This window comes from Schistocerca americana, chromosome 2, assembly GCF_021461395.2.
Source record: "Schistocerca americana isolate TAMUIC-IGC-003095 chromosome 2, iqSchAmer2.1, whole genome shotgun sequence".
NCBI lineage: Eukaryota > Metazoa > Arthropoda > Insecta > Orthoptera > Acrididae > Schistocerca > Schistocerca americana.
This window is the reverse complement of record NC_060120.1, coordinates 111950986-111971500: the sequence shown is the minus strand read 5'-3', so window position 1 is coordinate 111971500 and position 20515 is coordinate 111950986. Positions and strand designations below refer to the sequence as shown.

At 38.7% G+C, this 20515-nt stretch overlaps 1 protein-coding gene across 1 annotated transcript in view; it reads right to left on the bottom strand.

Annotated features, from left to right (window-relative positions):
* The window catches only part of LOC124595238 (transcription factor Dp-1), a 220183-nt gene that overhangs the window by 164962 nt on the left and 34706 nt on the right, over positions 1-20515 (bottom strand). The window lies entirely within an intron of this gene.

Genomic DNA, 20515 nt, shown 5'->3' with positions numbered 1-20515 from the left:
GTCAATAGAGGAAAAAATTGTGTAGTCACAAAATTTTTGTACCATATAGTGGTAGGAGAGACTGTCATGAACAACATTCTAAAAACCACCACCAGTGGGGTGCGAGAGTGGGATTGGGGGCCCATTTAAAGGTCCTTCTTAACATTTTTTCAAATAGCTTTAAAACCACATTTCTAGTGAAAACATTTTGCAGTACAAAATTACATTAAATTATCTAAAATAATAATAATAATAATAATAATAAAAGAAGGTTTTATTATTTTTCTTTAGGATTAACAGTTTCCACATTGCAGGGAATGTAAAAAACCCCTATTATTAAAAATAGTGTTTTAATGGTACGAAATTATTATTTACTGTTAAATGAAGTGAATTAAAAATAGATGAAAGCGAGGGTGGACGGTAGAAGCACAAGGGAATGTAGGTCGCCAGAATGTGGGTACTTCCCTCCATCTTAGGTCTGCAAACTGAAGAGTGAGCAAGTGATTCTTCACTATTTCTACCACCATGTCTCAAGGAGCAACTGCAGGATGTTTCACAGTCATATCAACCCTCCACAGTGTGCCTTCACTGCTGAAGCAGTGCACAGACATGCTGGGGTGTGTTAATTTTCTACTGTGTGCATTAACACTACGTCGAATACAGGTGTGAGTTACTAATAGTACTACGGCAAGAAACGCATATGGACAGAAGCTACATAAATCTCTGCACACTGTTCTACACTTCTAGAAGTGAAATTATTCTTGTCATTCCATAGGGCAGCTGTAGCGTTCTTCTGGGAAAGAGAGCACGGCTCACTTTTTCAGTTTACTTCAGACTATACCTCCCTGAATTTTGTGTCCATTTCTCTTTGACAGTGTAACTTCACAGAGCTCATGTTCATACAGTGGAGTTTATTAAACGAGTACTTATTTGCAGTTATGCAAGCTATTACATAAACAAAATCTAACAGCTAGAGCTGTTGATCTATCACACTAAAGAGCCGGGCCCAAGTCAAACAAGCTGTCAATATGTATTCAACAGTGAAACTTCCTGGCAAATTAAACCTGTGTGCCAGACCGAGACTAACTCAGGACCTTTGCAAAGGTCCCGAGTTTGAGTCTCGGTCCGGCACACAGTTTTAATCTGCCAGGAAGTTTCATATCAGCGCACACTCCGCTGTAGAGCGAAAATTTCATTGTATTCAACAGTGTTTACTTCATTGTCTCCACTATCACTGGCTGGAATACTTTTCACAGCATGAAGGGTAACAAATGCGTCACCCTGAACTCCCAACATCTGATGAGGCTCACAGGCTTAAATTCTCTCCCTCTGCAATAGGAGAAAGTCACCTAGTGTCTCGATATTTCAACACAAGTCAAGCAATCCATTACAGCAGATTACTCTTTTAGACTGTCTCAATCCATTAGACATTCAAGGTGTTTCAAAATGAGTATATGGGTTTTAAGGCTTTGTAGCACATATTAATCCACCTTACAATTATAAATAATACACCAAATGAAAGGGAAACACATACAGTTTTTCTTGCAATTATTCCGTGTGAACACAGATCACACATCGAGTTGATAAGAGAGTTGTTTTGAAACTGAACAATGTGCCACAAGTAACTGTTGCAATAACACTGTTTCTAAAGCCAGATAGATCATCTGGTATTGGAGGCACATGCACATGATCGCATCAGATCGTGTGTGAGTGTGGAGGTCATGCATAAAATTCTGTGTTAACCGGCCCCTTGCATTCAATCCAATGGTCATATGCAACGTCATTTACCCAGTCACACACTGAGTTATGCTAGTGAGGCGGTGCACCATCTTGCTCCCAAATATGTATGTGTTGTTGAGCTTCTCCCCATTGAGGCACGGGTCATAGCTGTAGCACATCAAGATAAGCAACATCAGTTACAGTTGATCACAGAGAAAGACAGACCCATAAACTTTCAGTGGGGATATTTCTTGGACCTAAGTGTGAAAGACTCACACTTGTTCAACATGTTTTTCAGTCACACTTTGTCATTCCATATTCTTCCCACAGGTATGCAAACAGAACCATTTGAGTTGCTCTTTCATTGGTGTATTATTTACAATTGTAAGTTGAACGTAATAAATGCTACAATGCTTTATAACTAGTATATTCATTTTGAAAAACCTTGTATTCAAATCCACTTTGGAAGACATACAGCAGATCTCTGGTAAGTGGTTCCACTCAGTGCAGCCCACTCTACAAGTTCCAGCATTTCCTCAGTGGAAGTGATTTTTGCAGTTTACCAGTAACACAAAAACCAGACGACTGAAGTAACTTTCTAGCCATTCATTAATTCAGTACAAAGTGACAACAACACTATCACACGGCTTTGCAATATGCTGTCCATGACAGATAGCAACAGGGAGTCACATTTATCAATCCAACATCTTTTGCACCAACACTACAAAAGCCACTGACACAATCACACTTAGGAGTTATACACTTCTCATCCACTGTTTATAGGAATGTCTTTTACGTAAAAGTCTACTTAACACCTGCAAATAAGTACTCCTTTAACAAACTGAAAATAACTCCACTACATAAATGCAAGCTGAGCCAAGTTATTTGTCTACTCGCACAAGAGAACTGGGCATTAAATAGTGGGGAGGTAGATAATCTGCCTGCAAACTGAACAGCAAGCAGGGGCCATAGTAGCGGAAGTTGCTTTTCTTAGAAGAATGCTAAAGCTGCCATACAGAACGACCACAAATCGACTTCCTCTTCAGCAGGGCAGAATAGTTCAAATGTGTGTGAAATCTTATGGGACTTAACTGCAAAGGTCATCAGTCCCTAAGCTTACACACTACTTAACCTAAATTATCCTAAGGACAAACACACACGCCCGAGGGAGGACTCGAACCTCCGCTGGGACCAGCTGCACAGTCCATGACTGCAGCGCCTTAGACTGCTCGGCTAGGCAGAATAGTATGCAGATATTTACATAGATGCTGTCCATATGTGTTTCTTGTGTTAGTATTATTAGTAACTCATGTCTGTATTCCATGTAGTGTTGGTGCACTTTGTAGAAAGTAAACATGCCCTGGGTATGTCTGCAAACAGCATTGTCAGTGATTCTCATGACATGCTGCGGACAATCAGTATAACTTTGTGAAGAACCATATAGTTGCTTCTTGTCACGTATTGGGGTAGATAGAGTGGGGAATCACATGCTCAATCTTCTGTTTGTAGAACTATGAAGGAAGGAAGCGCATGACCACAAACTGGCAACCTACCTTCCCAATCACACTTCTACCCTCCATTCCCACCCCTGAAACATGGAAGCTATTAATCCTAGAGGGGGAAAAAATTGCTAGGGCGATTTTACTGGGAATTTAACACAGTTTACTTTTTTACTGGAAAACGTTTTTGGTACTGCCACAGTTTATGAGTTACTCAAGAAAAACATTAATTGATGTTCAAATTTTGCCCCACCTCCACTCTCACATCCCACTGGTGAGCATTTATAGTATGTTGTTCATGACACACCCTCTTAACACTGTACAAAAATTTGCAATTACATGATTTTTTCTACTAATTTTCCTTCGTTGACCCAACTACCAAAGTCCGAACACTCCATCGCTGTACCCATGTCACCCTTTATCATATTATTTGATACTTCTCCACTGGTAGACAGACATTAAATCAAACTCTCGGGTTGTAAACAAACATTCTAACCATCTTGCAGATTTTCATAATAACGTACTTCGTTATTTTCATCCCATTTTTCATTGGTGCTTCTGTGTCTTCTTTTTACAACAGTTTCTGCCTTCATATAGTTACCTTTTTCTCATGTCAAAACGAATAACAAATAGCAAAATTGCATTATTTACCACAAAAAGTGGTTCGATTAATAACAATATTCCAGTTTATACTCTTACAGTTCCTGGTTCCTCGGATAGGATCATGTGACAATGACTGTATCATCTCTCCATCTTTTCTCAAATAAAGGAAAAAGAAACAATCCACATTCTTAAATCCTCAAATTCTCTAGCTTCAGTTTAGTTAGCCCTGCTGTGCACTTCATTTTATAATATACTTATATCTTGTTCCTTTATTATTACAAACTGTTCTAAGTGTACATAAATGGCTGTTTCCATGCTCCCTCTTCCTGTCATGTTAAGCATTGATGAATCAATGTCTGGTATCCACAAATATCCAACCAAATTAACAGTGATAAGTACGGCTCCTTGATGACTCCCATAAAAATTTACATTGTAAATGTCCAAATGTAACATGCATAACTTTTTCATGAAGAAGCACAAATCACTGAGAAAAAAAAAAAAGATTCATAAGCTAGAAACCCGAAATGTTATAAATTTCTAAATCAAGGAGTGAAAACACCATTTTTAAAAGTGTGACCAAGTGAAATTAAAATTGGTATGTAATACTCTTTCTGTGGTATCAACACTAACTTTCTAATCTTATTCTTCCTTGTAGTTAAATTACAGAATTGTGTCTCGTAGATGACATGCAAACATACCTCATTAGTCACTCTTTTTACAAAAATATTGGAATATATACAATCAGGGAATGAAGGTTCTGTTAGCCACAAGGCAAGTGGTAATGTTCGTTATACAGCTGAATACCAAATAATAATAATAATAATAATAATAATAATAATAATATACTGTGACTTACCAAATGAAAGGGCTGGCAGGTCGACAGACACACAAACAAACACAAACATACACACAAAATTCAAGCTTTCGCAACAAACTGTTGCCTCATCAGGAAAGAGGGAAGGAGAGGGAAAGACGAAAGGATGTGGGTTTTAAGGGAGAGGGTAAGGAGTCATTCCAATCCCGGGAGCGGAAAGACTTACCTTAGGGGAAAAAAGGACGGGAATACACTCGCACACACACACATATCCATCCACACATATACAGACACATATAATGATATGTCTGCTTGTGTCTGTATATGTGTGGATGGATATGTGTGTGTGTGCGCGAGCGTATTCCCGTCCTTTTTTCCCCTAAGGTATGTCTTTCCGCTCCCGGGATTGGAATGACTCCTTACCCTCTCCCTTAAAACCCACATCCTTTCGTCTTTCCCTCTCCTTTCCTCTTTCCTGATGAGGCAACAGTTTGTTGCGAAAGCTTGAATTTTGTGTGTATGTTTGTGTGTCTGTTGACCTGCCAGCACTTTCATTTGGTAAGTCACATCATCTTTGTTTTTAGATATATTTTTCCTACTTGGAATGTTTCCCTCTATTATAACCATATAATAATATACTGTATATCGTAATCAGTACTGACTGATAGGAAAAACATTTTCTTTGAGAAATGCCAATGTAATCAAGTAAAATATTTAGCTGTTGACAGTAAATAAATGAAAGATTTGTAGTAAAACTGTGGAAGCAGGAGTTTTTTCAAAGTAGCAGCTTCCTTACTAATTTATTCAATTAAATTCACTTTGGCAACTTGCATTTCCCTAACCTAACCCAATTATCCTACAAGAGAAAAAGGATCTATGGTTTAATGTAGAATCCTAAGCAAATTCATTTGTTGTGACTCTTCACATTCTCGAGTGGTGAAGACTAAGTTAAAGGTAGACTGAAAAAAAATCTGTGGTCTGACTATGATTCAAACCCATGACTTTTCAGTTTTCAGACACACACTTTACCACTAGACCACCAGGTCCATTTATGAATTGTACACTGTTGCCATTCAGTTCTTCATTGGAAAGCCACAATAATGGATTATTCAGTGAAACCATTTACTAGCTGCTTACTACTAATGACTAGTTGCAAGATACGCATGGTGTGTAGTAATACTACACGACAGAACACTTTTCACATACACACAGCCGAGATACTGGATGTAGTCAAAGGTTGAATTCTAAATTAGGTATTACAAGGTGTTTAGCAACCAGCAAACAGGAACAGAACTGATTAAAAAGAACAATAAAAACAAAACCATAAATCTGCAACTGTCAATCTCAAACCGCATGTCATACTGGCTCACTATAGTCTAGCAATGAACTGCTATAACATGAGAAAATTCTACCAACTTTTAATTGCCTCTTAATTTTGCTGGCAGCGCTATACGTATGATACAATGAACATAAGGACTAGCACACACAAGAGAAATAAGATATATATGGATGAAACAAACCTCACTCTCTTTTTCTTACTACTCTACAATAATAAAATACTGGTCAAGAAGGTCTGATATGAAACATGAGAAGTTTTTGGGAAATCAAGTTCTAGAACCCTGAGATGGTGACCTAGTGTCTTTTTCACTGCACCTGTCTATGACTCAATACCTCCTCTACAACGTAAGTGGCAATCTATCCTATCTACCAATGTAAATAGTGAGTTGCCCTAATAAAAAGAGGATTTTTTTCCTTTTGCATTTCAAGCCTCTTCAAATTCTCTCTTTATTCAGTTTGTCAAGAACCTACCAAGTATTTGCAGTTATCTAACTCTTTGTTACATATTCAATGAAGCAGAACTTTTTGCATCCTGGAAAAAAAAAAAAAAAAAATCGTCATAACAAGTAAAGTGGATGATACACTGTCATCTTTCGTGCACAGCAACCAGCTTCCGTCTACTCCCTTGGTGTTGCATTTCTGGCACGGTGCGTACACCTAAACTGTATCTGCAATAACAGATCAGCATACAACATAAGTCAGATTCTTTTCAAAAGTGCGAAAACCATGTTGTACTTTACTTGTTCAGTTCCGTATTTCATTTGAAATATATCATACTACTTATTCTGATAAGCTTATCAATCAGCTACTTTGTACGCCTTTAGATGCCAATCGTTCTCTGTCATGTTACTGTTTCTCATGTGGTTGCAGTTTTGGGACATCCATCAAATGGTTCATCTTCAAAAGAAGTGCAGTTTCATTTTATTTCAGCCACCAATTTCATAACTGTTAAAAACAAAACAGCAGAGGCCGTTTAAATCTTTCACTCTGGATGAATCTCCATGGGTGACATCCAAAGTTGATTTACAAAACAACACAAAGAATTTTATGACAGCAGTTTCTCCATTTGAATGAAACACACCATATGACCACATTAAGCCACCCAAATGAACCTGTTAGGTACGTAACATTATTGATCAACATGTACAAACGAAGTCATTGATATCAATGCTCTCTCTGTGCCAGATCGAGAACTTTTCACTTTATTCTTGTATACCAAAATGACTCGTCAACCAGCATACAGATAGCAAATTTCGTATCAGCAGAAATTATACTGTTAAAAGCAGTCTGTAATGACACTCATTACACATAATTCTATTACTGTTTTTTGTTGCTCATACCTCTAATATATTTAATGACACACTAATGTGTTTTACCTAGCAATTCTTGTCGGATTTTTCCTTTTACACACTAAGTAATTCACTTAGAACTACAACCATAAACATTTCAAAAAAAATGTGCAATATTCAGCCAGAACTTGAAAAAAGGCAGATCTATTAAAAACCACACAATATTAATGTTTCACAATAACATTTACTTTATATTTTGTTGTAACTTTTTATCCCACCATCAGACAACTTAGAACTAAATAGGTGCATAATCTTAAATCATCACACTATCTTTAAAAGTAACAGTAAGTTTACGGCTAGAAGCTCTTGCTGACATTTAAACTGTCTGTTTAATGGTCTTGAATTGTCTGATGATGCCAGTTCACAACAAAATATAAAATAAATAATATTGTGGAACACAAATAATGTTTGTCAGTTTTTAACTTCAAAAATTAGCTGTAATATGATTACAATGTTCTGAGATAATGTAACCACACATAGATAGTTTCGAAGTTAAATTAAACCAAGATTCGAACAATAATGGAAAAGATCTTCAACAGGGCTACCTGTATGTTTCTTAAATTGCACAATGTCTATAAATTACACTCTCTATAAACTACATAATGGATTTTTATCCGAAATTTCATGGTCAAACATAGCTTTCAATACGGATTCCTGTCTGAATGTTCATAACCAAGTGAAGAGTGGGAACTGGACAAACAGGATATCAAATTGACTAGTGAGGTGCAATTTTGCAAAAAAAGATTTAATTGTTTGAAAAACCAGAGTAACTGAGAAAAATTTAATTAGTTATTTGAGGAGAAATTGGAATATTTCGTAACAGCTGCTGCTAGCTATGTAAATGAAGCGTCAAAAACTCTCTCTCTTCAAAGCCAGGCCATTTTGTACATAAAATGTTGCACTTGTGTGGAAAACTGTCAAAATGGCTTCCTTCAAACCAAGCACTAAATTCAGGACATTACAAGAACAGGGATGCTGGGAAAACAGTTTTCCAAACTTCTCTAACGTCTCAGTGTTGTCGCAACTCTACAGATGACAATTGTTTCCACAGCAGCTGTTAATGCTTCTTCACAGTTTAAAGGTATCAACAGCACTGTTAATTCTCATGCTGATTACTACACACTGTCTCAAGTACCACCAGAAGCACGCAACAATTGCAGACCACCAAAATTTTTGACATTCGCTGGACGTGTATCTAGTTCAGTTTCACAAAGGTCAGCAACCCCTGGAAGTTGTCATTCGCTTAGACAATCCTCTCAACATTTCAACTAATGATAAACACCTTTGTAATATTCAACCAATAGCTGTTAGTTATGATCACAAATTCAACACAAAAATCCTATGACTTCAGCTTCCTTTGATACTGAGCTGGGAGACTACTGCTCACACGTCACATGGGCTTACTTTGCCTTCAGGTGTAGTCTACTTGGCCAGATGAATGTTCATCAGTGGTTCAGTATATGTAATTTTGAGCAGACTTTGTTCTTGACCCCTTTTTTTTCATTTTTGAGGATAATAACAGAGACTGACTGTTCTGTGGCTGCATCTCACAAGAAGTTGTCAAAAAGTATGTGCATTTGAGAGGTCTTCAACCATTTGACACAGAACAACACTTTAGAATGGAAGGACTTCCTACACCTATTATTGCACTGCCCTTTGATGATGACAACAATGAGCACAAAGATCAACCATCTCTAGAGCTGAAAAGGTTAACATAATTCTAATTCTCATCATGTGATAAATTGTGGATTTCTTTCTTTCAAGTTAGAATACAAAATAAACATAAAATAACAGCATAAATTTGAACTTCTCTGCTTTTACTTGATCTACACATGTTAATGATTATAGAATATTGACCAATATTTAAAAATATTACATTTCATGCTCTCTGAACAAAACTTGAAAATAAAATTGGAAAAAAGAAACACAATCAAATGTTTTACAAAATCATTTGCTAAAAGCAAGAAATGAAGGAGATTATAAGCTAAAAACATTTGACTTGCCTCTGAATGATGTTCAAAATCATGAACAGCACAAGAGGTGCTGACAGAGTTTGAAGTTCAATATGCAACTTAGAATCTTAAGAGTGGTAGAGGATATTCATGTGCTAGATTATGTACACCATGTGGTCTGTTGTTGTTTGGATTTGACATATTTCTATTATCTAAGTTAAAGTCATAAATGAGTTGACAGTTTTTCAGTCTCAAAAATTTGCTGTACAGGATTTCAAGTATTGTTGAAAGGCGTGTAAAATGTTTCTCTAATCTGTTTTATTTTTTACTTATAGACAAAACTTTTTTTTTTTAACTGGTGGTATAAATAACAACGGTGTTAGTTGTAGGGTTCTAGTGCAAATAACTCATGAATATTATCATTACGTATTATGGGAGTCATTATCTGCTACATTAAAAATGTTGCTAACATAATAGTCACACCTACCACAAGTGGTAATCATAAAGCTTTAATCTTCACTTCCAAAAACAGTAGCAGAACTATTTTTTGTTTATTTGCAGGTACATATCTGCAGACCTGGTACACACTGAAACCAGTGCCACAGTATCTTAGCACACCACTTGAGGAATCAAAATAAAAAATGGTGTAGTTTATTGATAATGTAGACTATATTGTTGTAATTAATTTTTGGTGACAGTGGAAATGTTGCAGCTCTGCTCAGGCAATCTAAATTACTTCTTCCCTCTGCTAGCGAAAACTAATCACAACATACTTAATTTTATTGGTGGGTTGTGCCATTTTGTTTCAGCTCATCTAGTGGCATGCTAAGATACTGCAGCCCAGATATTTCTATATACACAGCGAACCACTTGAAACTTGCACCACAAATACTGTGGAAATGGAAAGTGCTATTGAAGTGCTGTTTTCAGAGAATGGATTGGTAATCAGTGGCTTGTACTGTTAGCCAATAAACAGATTGTAACACTACTTAGAAAGTGTATTTTTTGTGTATACACACACACTTTTTTAAAAAAAAATTGAACAATGCCTGCTGACATTAACACTCTAGAAGTACGAAAAATTAGAATGTCAGTGGTGTCGATTGGAGGATTCTAGTGTGAGTCATTTATGACATATCGTAGTTTGAAAAGTTGGCATACTGTTACATGCTTGTGCCATTCACCCTCCGTAGCTGCTGCGTACGATGTTGCTTTGTTTGCTTAAAGTGTGCTTGGTGTTCTTTGAGTACATTGTGACTTGCTTGTCAGTTCATACGTGACAGCCCAAGGGTCATGTGTGGACAATACGATCTACCACGCAGAAAGAGACAACATGGCTGGTTGATTTGGGGGAGGGAATCAAAGAGCAAAGACATCGATCCCATCGGATTGGGGAAGGATGCGGAAGGAAATCGACTGTACCCTTTCAAAGGAACCATCCCAGCATTTGCCTGAAGCGATTTAGGGAAATCACAGAAGACCTAAATCAGGATGGCCAGACATGGGTTAGGCGACATGCTTGTGGTGTGTGGAAAGTGTAGGAAGTCTGCACACTATATGTGGCAAGATATTCCAATAGACATCAACCATCTTGATTATTATTTATCAACCTCTTCAACCAGTATTTTTTTTTAAATTGGTAGTGCAACACCTAGACAATATAACAGGAGGAAAGAAGTGACAACAAAAGAGGGGTAAGTTAATTTTCTTGGTGCTGTTGCAGTTGACCACCACATTAGGTCCCGCACAATCTCACAAGTGGCGTGAGTCAGGCCACTGTCCTACACATTCTTCATCGACATAAATTTCCATTACTATCTCATCTACCTCCTTTCAAGAGCTGTATAGAAACGATTATGAGAATCTTTTTAACTTTTGTACATGGGCATTAAGACATGATACTCCAGATGTACCTTGTATCTTGTTTAGTGATGAGGCCACATTTACCAGTAATGGCCAGGTAAACTGCCGAAACATGCATTATTTGTCTGTTGACAATCAATATTGGCTTTGTCATGTAGAGTTGTCAGCATCTATGGAGTGTAAATGTGTGGTTAGGGATAGTAAACCATTAGCTCATAGGCCCATTTTTCACATATGGATCACTGTATGCACGTGAGTATCACAGCCTCCTAACAGACCATCTTCCACAGATGCTAGAAGACTTTCCTCTGCAGACTAGGAGGAACCTTTAGTATCAAATTGATGGCTGTAAAGAACCTGTACATTGGTTGGCCTGTTCCCCGGATTTGCCACCTGTGGACTTTTTGCTGTGGGTAAAACCAAAAGACACTGTCTACAAGGGCTTACCAACTACACCCAATGATATGCAGTGACATATTACTGCGGCCTGCTAAGCCACCTCTGCTAAAATGCTAGCACATGTGCAGCAGTCGTTCCATACCAAACAGGAAGCACGTATTGCCACTGCGGGCAGTCATTTTGAACACAACCTGTGATGGTCAATTGTCTTGTTACTGGTCAGAATCTGTGTTTTAATGTCTGCACCTGTGTTGTCCTTTAGAGTGTGCTATGACAGGTATTGTTGAAGTGTTGGTGTGAGAACTTTTCAAAATACGATATCTCAAACAACTTCACTAGAATCCTGCAACAAACACCACTGACATTTTAATTTACCCTACTTTTAGTTTGTCAATGTCAATTAAGCATTGTTCCATTTAAAAAGTGTATGTTTGCACAAATTAAACTTCGTAAGTATCATTACAAATATGTAGGAAAAGACAGACTGCTACGTACTGTAAAGAAGACACGTTAAGTTGCAGACAAGCACAATTAAAAAAGACACTTGTGCCTCTCTGCAACTTAACATGTCCTCTTTACCGTAAGTAGCAATCTCTCTTTTCCTCCACTATTGATCTTCCTACCTGGCATTTCCATTGTTTAAGTATTATTACAATCTGTTAAATGGTTAACAACACAAGTTCCTGAGAACCAATCCATTCTGTGTATTTTAACGAGTTTGGAAGCAATATTTTATCTACAGATTCTAAAAATAGCATTTTCCATTTCCACAATATTTATGGTACAAGTTTTAGGTGATTCACCCTGTGTACAGGGACTGCAGACATGTGCCCTCAGACAAATGAAAAATTAATAATTTTTGTATTATAGCCTAATATGATGCCAAAAAATAATGGCTGTAATATACATAGTGAAATGACAAGACAATAAAGCACTATACAGAAGAGGCACTGAGCAGTGGATAGGCATATGAACTGAAATTGGAGCATAGTACCTCAACATATAAACTTGTTTTCTACCTTCAGAACCTGTGTCAACATCTGCACAATAAAGGAAAAATTTGTTTAACCAACTAACTCTCATTAACCTTTTGACAGCTGCTTTCATTTCGCGTAATTTCTGTTTGTCAGCCATTCGGTAGTGCAATTCGCAGAACTCTCGTAGAGAATGTGAGATAGTTGGTGACTACGTTTAAAACGACTGTGCAAATTTCTCTGCTTTCTCAGCAACTTCCTAAAATGTTTGTTGAAGCAAGGTGGATCCTTTCCTTCCCCTATATTTCTGCTAGGTACATATTTCCCTAGCAAGTGGTGGACAATTCCTTTAAATTCCGACAAATATGCTCAATCTCTCTGTGTTCCACAGTGAAAGCTTGGAGCTCACTTTGAAGATATTCATTAATGATACTTTTATTTGCTTTCCCAAACAAAAAACTCTACTACGCTGTTTCTTTGGTGTTTTTGCAACTTCCACTGACATAGAAGCCACAATGACATCACGGTTGCTAATACTTTCTTCTAGATTAACTCCCTCAAAAAGATCAGGTCTGTTTGTCGTCACAATATTAAATATGTTCCCGTCTCATATTGGTTTTCTAACCAATTGCTCAAGGTTGTATGTTGACAGCACTCCTAGAATAACTTCACACGAGTCTTCGCTTCTGCTCCCTGTGATAAATGTGTAATTTTCCCAGTCAATGGACGCCAGATTAAAGTCTCCACCTATAAAGAAGACCATGTATAGAAGAATGCTAGTTCAACCCATTCTTGTGTACTCCTCAAATGTTTAGGATAGCTTCCACGTCTGATTAAAGGAAGACATTGAAGCAGTTCAGAGGTGTGCTGCTAGATTTGTTACCAGTAGGTTCAAATAGCCCAAGTATTACGGACACACTTTGTGAACTCAAATAGGAGTCCCTGGAGGGAAGAAAACGGTCTTTTCGCAAGGCACTATCGCAGAAATTTAGATAATCAGCATTGGAGGCCAACTGCACAGAGATATTCTACTGACACCAACACACATTTCGCGTAATGATCATGAAGACAGGATGAGAGAAATTAGGCCTCATAAGGAGCCTTACAGACAGTCTCTTTTCCTTGCTTTACTTGTGAGTGGAACAGAAAAGGAAATAACTAGTAGTGGTATGTGGTGACCTCCACCATGCACCTCACAATGACTTGCAGTGTATGTAGATATAACAGTGGTGGAGCTGTAGTATGTGGGTGCATTGGTTATGATTTACAGTTGAAACAACTGTACATATAATAACCTTGGCAACCCACAACTGAAGATTAGCATCAATACTGTCTGGAACAGTTCCAACGTAAGCCCGAAAGACAGCTCCCTGCTCTACCCCAAAACCATCCTCTCAAGCATTTCAAAATTCCTCACATCCAGTATTATCCCTGACTCCTCCTTAAAATACATCGCAAAAGCCTGCAACTTTACTTGGGCTAAAGTGTCAAACTACCTGTGACCTAAAGGCAGACTGCTCTATCATCCATCCCGCAGAAAAAGGCTTCACAATTGTCAGATTTGACTGAAGAGTACATGGCAGAGCTCTGCAACACCTCGACATATGAAACACTTTCTAATTACTCCATTCCTTCTGTGTGGGCTATCTGCTCCTCTATCCCATCACAGAGCCTACCAACCTACATACAACCAAACCTATTTTCAACTGAACTGTTCTCCACTTGGACACACACACACACGCAGACGGACGAGAGAGAGAGAGAGAGAGAGAGAGAGAGAGAGAGTCTCAAAGTTAGAAATCTATTCTTCAATTGCAGTAACTTTGTAACTGACCAATGTCAGTGGTGGGGATTGTAGCTGCTAGCTCATATGCTACATGCCACATGGCCATGCTATTGCTAGTCGCACATGCACCATAAGAAAGAAGTACTCATTGGCTGAAAAACCAGTTTTTCCCAGCATATTAGTTGATAGATAAGAGAAAGGTGTGCTGCTGGTTCATAGTGTGGAACGCACAATATTTTGATGATCAGACATGATGCCGCCATCAGGTGCATTGACGAATTAAACTCTTGGGGGCACAAGGTCAACTTGTAATCGCTCCCCTCCGAGGGCTGCTCCATATGTGGTTCATGACAGAGGGTGCATGATGGCAGTCACAGAGGCCATCGTGTCGGCCGCTGTGGCTGGTAATGTTCGGCAGGGCTCCCCAGACATAGCAGTGGGGACACAGGCACTGCACTTGGCCTGGCCACCATCTCATTTAGTTTGCTGAATGTTTTCTTAACTACACCTAGGAATGGCTCTCAAATCTCACTGAGATAGCCATAAACTGTCCCAGGGGCTTACTTCAATGGTCTCTCTCTTAGGAACACTGATCCAGTATTTTGATATTTGTGCTAAAATCATGGTGTGTTTTTATTCCATCATGCAGGCTTCGACACACAGTGCTCTGCCACCGTCGACTTGTTGGGATGCAACGATGAAGCAGGGCACTGGTGTTTTCAGTTGGTTGGTTGATGGGGGGCTAGGAGACCAAACAGCAAGGTCATCAGTCCCTAAATCCAAGTGTAGTTCATCCAGAATTAGTGACATCTAGGAAGCACATGTTCTGATGACGGAATTATGTACAAGTGATAAGAGTGAGGCATCAACGGCAATACTGATGCAAGAGTCGTGAAAGAATTTCCTGAGAATGTATAGGTCAGGCCGGTATGTAGGCCAGAGCAGACAAGGGGCCTCCCAGGTCTCATCCAATGGTGAGAAAAGTCCCACACTGCAAACAACACCCACCAGCCCAATGAAGGGAGAAGACAATTACAGAGCAGATTCAGGACAGTAAAAGTAAGAAGGCTAAAATTGTAATGGACATCAGTTGGGCAATCAATAACAATAATGAGACGAATGAAATAGCTAAGGCAGCAAGCGGGCATCCGGGTCTCTACATGTGACGAATTTTTCTACCCACTGTTGTCCTACCCGTGCTCCATTGTAATCAAGATGTTACAGAGAACCCCCTACATGACACAGTGTTACCTACAAAATAGAAAATAGTGTGTGGCAGAAAAGGAGACAATTAACATCTAGTAGCAATTAAAACAGAGTAAGGAATGGACGAGTGTGCTGGTCAAGGAGGTAGTGTCAGGGGTCCTTCCGAGACAGCATGCAACGAAAGAGGCTACAATCTCAACCATCCTGCCCCTGCCCTGAAAACCTTACACCTGAAAGAAAAGCCACTGTCACGGAGAAAAACACACTATCGGTTCAGCTGTCCACAAACTGTCTGCCAATATTTGAGGAAAGAATTCCAAGGCCATGCTTAATATGGAAGGCCAGAAGAAGGGGGCGTTCCACCAGAACCTGAGCTACTATCTGTGTGGCTCCAGACCTACAGTATGGGGGTGGCTCATTATGAGAAATAAAACTGTGGGCCAGCCTGGTATTATCAATGGGAAGACTACATAAGACAGTGGAATCCTTCTGGAAAGAACAGAAGGAAGACTGCCAAGCAACAGTAGTCTCCTTGATAATGCAGAGTTTATTAGGGCAGTAGGCAACAAAATTCATTCCATGCAGCAAATCTGCACCTGGCATCCCCGGGGGCAGTGGGGGAGGAGGGGGGCAGCGGGGGCCTGCACTAAGTCATCCAGAATTGGGACCCAGAGACAGACAACTGAGTACTCAATATGGCTGAGTTCAGCAAGAAGGTCATGAATTAATTTATTAATGCATTTATTGTATGGCATACATTGCTATCCTTACACACTTTATATACAATTTAATTACAAACTGACATCCAGACACTGAACATAATTGATAGCCTCCTCTGTTGCAGCTAGGAAGTCAAAGGTTCCCTTGTAAACTTGAACTGGAAGTAATTCTACTATGTGCCAGATTGTTTGTTTTTCAGCACCACAGTTGCAATTTGGAGTTGGTATCTTTCCCCATCTTTAGAGGGCATCAGCACTTCTTGTATGCAGTTTAAAGATGTCCACACTTTGCCTGACTGATTGAGCCTGGCGACTTCTTATTTATGATGAAGCTTTGGCATTTTGGTGAGCAGTGTTCTCACCAGTGTTGTTTCCAGAGATTACAGATGTCGAAGTTGGAGGTCATCATCTCTTTAACAGTGAGTAGTGGTGGTCTTCTCTATTTAAGTCATGCGCTCCAGGTCAGCTGCATCATTGTGTATGGGCAGCTAAGGGTTATTGATTACCTTGTTCTATTGTCTGAGGAGGGCATTTTTCCATCGTATATCTAGTGGTGGTGTATGGCTCAGGGTTGGCAGCCATACAGTAGGGGTAGATTTTATTGTACCACTGATTACGTGCATGGTGTCGTTTAATACCACATCAATTCTGTTTGTGTACGGGCTATTGATCCATACTGGAGTGCAGTATTCTGTCACTAAGTAGACAAACCCAACTGCTGATGTGCAGAGCTGTGATGTATTGCTGATGTTTAGTGTGTGTGTGTGCTGTGGAGCCACACATAATGCCGCACAATTCATTGCTGATGTTTCTTCTCCTCATTTTGCCTGCTGTCTTTGTCAGGTGCTCCTTGTAAGAGTGTCCTGTCAGGTGCTCCTTGTAAGAGTGTCCTGTCAGGTGCTCCTTGTAAGAGTGTCCTGTCCATTGTAACTCTTAGATATTTGGGGTGGTTGTTATGGTTAAGGCATTTGCCTTCAAAAATAACATTGAGCCCTCTTCTTGCTGAGTGGCTGCAAAGGTGGAAGCATGATACTTCGGTCTTGTTCAGGTTTGGCAGCAGATTACATTTGCGAAAGTAGTGACTCAGTGACTAAATCGGAGTGCAGGATGTCTTCAGTGGCCTCAAATGGTCCGTGTTGTGCAGCTAGTGCCCAGTCATCCGCATAGCCAAACTTCCTAGATTGTGTGTCTGGAATGTCTGAAACATACAGACTCAAGATCAATGCGGCAAGGACTGAGCCCTGGGTTAGCCCGTTACTGAGTGCCTTGGTGGGGCTCTTTCTTTTTCCAGTAAAGACTTTAAAAGCTCTCCCAGCGAGCATGTTACCAATCAGTCTGATAGGATTGCAGCATGGACTTATTTGAATTAGTACAACAGCCCTAGTCTCCAGATGGTGTCATAGGCTACACCCAGATCTATGAACGCAGTTGAAGGTTTTTTATTTTTTCTGATAGGCTGCCTCCATGTAGGTTGTCAGGGGAAGTACTTGGCCAGTACACCTTCTATTAGGTCGGAATCTTGCTTGTTCATCTGGGATTGATTTCAGTATTTTTTGGCTCAGTCTGTCTCTCAAGCAGCTTACATATGACACTGAGCAGTGTGATTGGTCTATATCTCTTCTCCTTAGCTGGTCACTTGGTTTTCACAGCTTAAGCAGTGGGATGATCTTTGAGTTCTTCATTTTCTGTGGGACGGGGGGAGGGAGGGGCATGGGGAGCACACATCAGGGACAAGAGGCAGAGACTCTAGCAGACAGCTACAAGTCGCATTCCAACTGGTAATCTCACCCATGAAAGGGTATCAGGAGGTCAATGCCACACATATCAAGAAAAATGGCATAAATGGAATGATCAGAGAACTGTCGAATGACAATTGCAGAGGAGACCAAGAGTTGGTACTGTCTGAACTGAAGAGGTAAGATAACCTCTTCAGCAAGACGACTGCCTACAAGACTGGTCCAGAAGGCACCAGTGGCCAGATGACCTCCAAAATGATGGACTGGGTCTAACAATTTCAAAGACAAGCACTTTCTTCTCAAATCATACACGGCACAGCAATTCATGATCATGAATTTATCTGGAAAAAAATATACGTTAGACCTCTATATAATGTGTGTTAAGAAATTATGTATGTTCATTTTATCTCGATTTTTGCAAATGGCACACTACTCTGACAAATGTTTATTTTGTACATATCTCTTAAAAGACACACAAACAAACACAAACATACACACAAAATTCAAGCTTTCGCAACAAACTGTTGCCTCATCAGGAAAGAGGGAAGGAGAGGGGAAGGCGAAAGGAAGTGGGTTTTAAGGGAGAGGGTAAGGATGACTCCTTACCCTCTCCATTAAAACCCACATCCTTTCGTCTTTCCCTCTCCTTCCCTCTTTCCTGATGAGGCAACAGTTTGTTGCGAAAGCTTGAATTTTGTGTGTATGTTTGTGTTTGTTTGTGTGTCTATCGACCTGCCAGCGCTTTTGTTCGGTAAGTCACCTCATCTTTGTTTTTATGTATAATTTTTCCCACGTGGAACGTTTCCTTCCATTATATTGATATCTCTTAAAAGATTAGATACCTAAAAAAATGTAACTAATAGATCAAAAGTGCTGGAGATCTGGTAGATGTTTTACTTTAAAGCTCCCTCTTTGTATGATCAAATTTATAATCCTGGGGGCCCGCTGTGCAATAAATGTCTTTCAAGTGCATAATAAATTTTGTATAACCAGTCACACTGCTGTGGGTATCATTTTTTACTTGAACTATAGGCCTGTGATCAGTAGAATGATTAACCTGCCTCTAGAACAGGACACTATACAAAAAGAAATCAGAATCCTGCAATATGTGACAACAGAATGAATATAATACACAAATAACCACAGAGTTTCACCATAGATATCAAGAGCATGTTAGACTAAGTGACAACAACCCATTCCCTTTTTTCCACCACATTAAAAGTGAACAACACACAAAACATTATTGGAAAATGCTGTCTAAATTTTACATGTAACATCAAAAGGAGCAATAATGAAATTGAGATATACTTACACACTATACGTTGTCCATCTTTAATCCTCAACAAACAAAATTATCTAAAATGTAAACACTTCATCGAAAACTTTATTGACATTATCCACCAAGATCCTGGATAAATCATAATACAACCAGACACCAATTTTAATTAACACAACACTACAGAATTTCATTCAATGTAACCCAATAGCACCGCTGAGAGAATTGTCAACAAATAGATGTAACCATACAATGTCGCTGATTGTCTAACATAATTGCTGTCGCAAAATTTCAACTTGAAATAAAGTTTACTTCTGACCATTGTTGATAAAGTGTCAAAATATAGAGGAACACACAACTAATTAGTACAAAAATAACAATGAAAGAGTACAGCCAGTAAACAAAAAGAGAGCAACAGAGTCGATTGTATTGCAAGGAATTCAGGCCTTGAAAACATATGTAAGATTATATTATCCATAATTAACACTCATTTCATACAACAAATGTACCAAAATTTATAAAAGGTAGAACAATAGAACAACACAATCTGATGATGGCTGTATAGCTGAAATAGGTCTATAGTTCAAATAAAAAAATAGCAGCGTAACTGGTTATACAAAATTTATTATGATCAAATTTTTCTCACACACACACACACACACACACACACACACACACACACACACACACTTGTGGGCTTTCTTTCAACTTAAAAATTTAAGAAGAAAATACAGAACTTTTAATTTTTTCTTACTTAGAAATTTTTAATTTGGAAAGTCACAGAATGCTAACTTCCTTGTTACATTATTAGATACAACTGATACAATTACAACAATATTTCTCTGCTCCAGTTGTCTGTATCATGAATATATATTTATTACTAAAAGTATTAAAAATCACATTTTATGAGTTTTTACAAATTATTTACTTGAAAACCCCTGTCACAAAACTCGTGAAAATTGCACATTATTGCAATGTCAGTAAAAAAAAAAACCGTAATGAGAGGGTGAGGTGTGTGGACAATGAAAAAAGACACAAGAAGGTGGTGTTTAAGGAACATGAAAAACATGTAACAAGTGTTGGAAATCTGTCAGAGGGATTACAGAAATATCTTGCTCCTCAAGTAACTGTGTTACCATCCATTGTGCAGGAAACTGAAGAAGACACTTGTACTCCATGGTGTGAAGTTCTTAATGCATTAAATGTTAACATTTCTGTTGTAGCCCCTAATATATCACCCCTTTAAACACACGGGTATAATAAGAACAAGAAGAAAATGGTATGTACTAAGAAAAATGGAAGA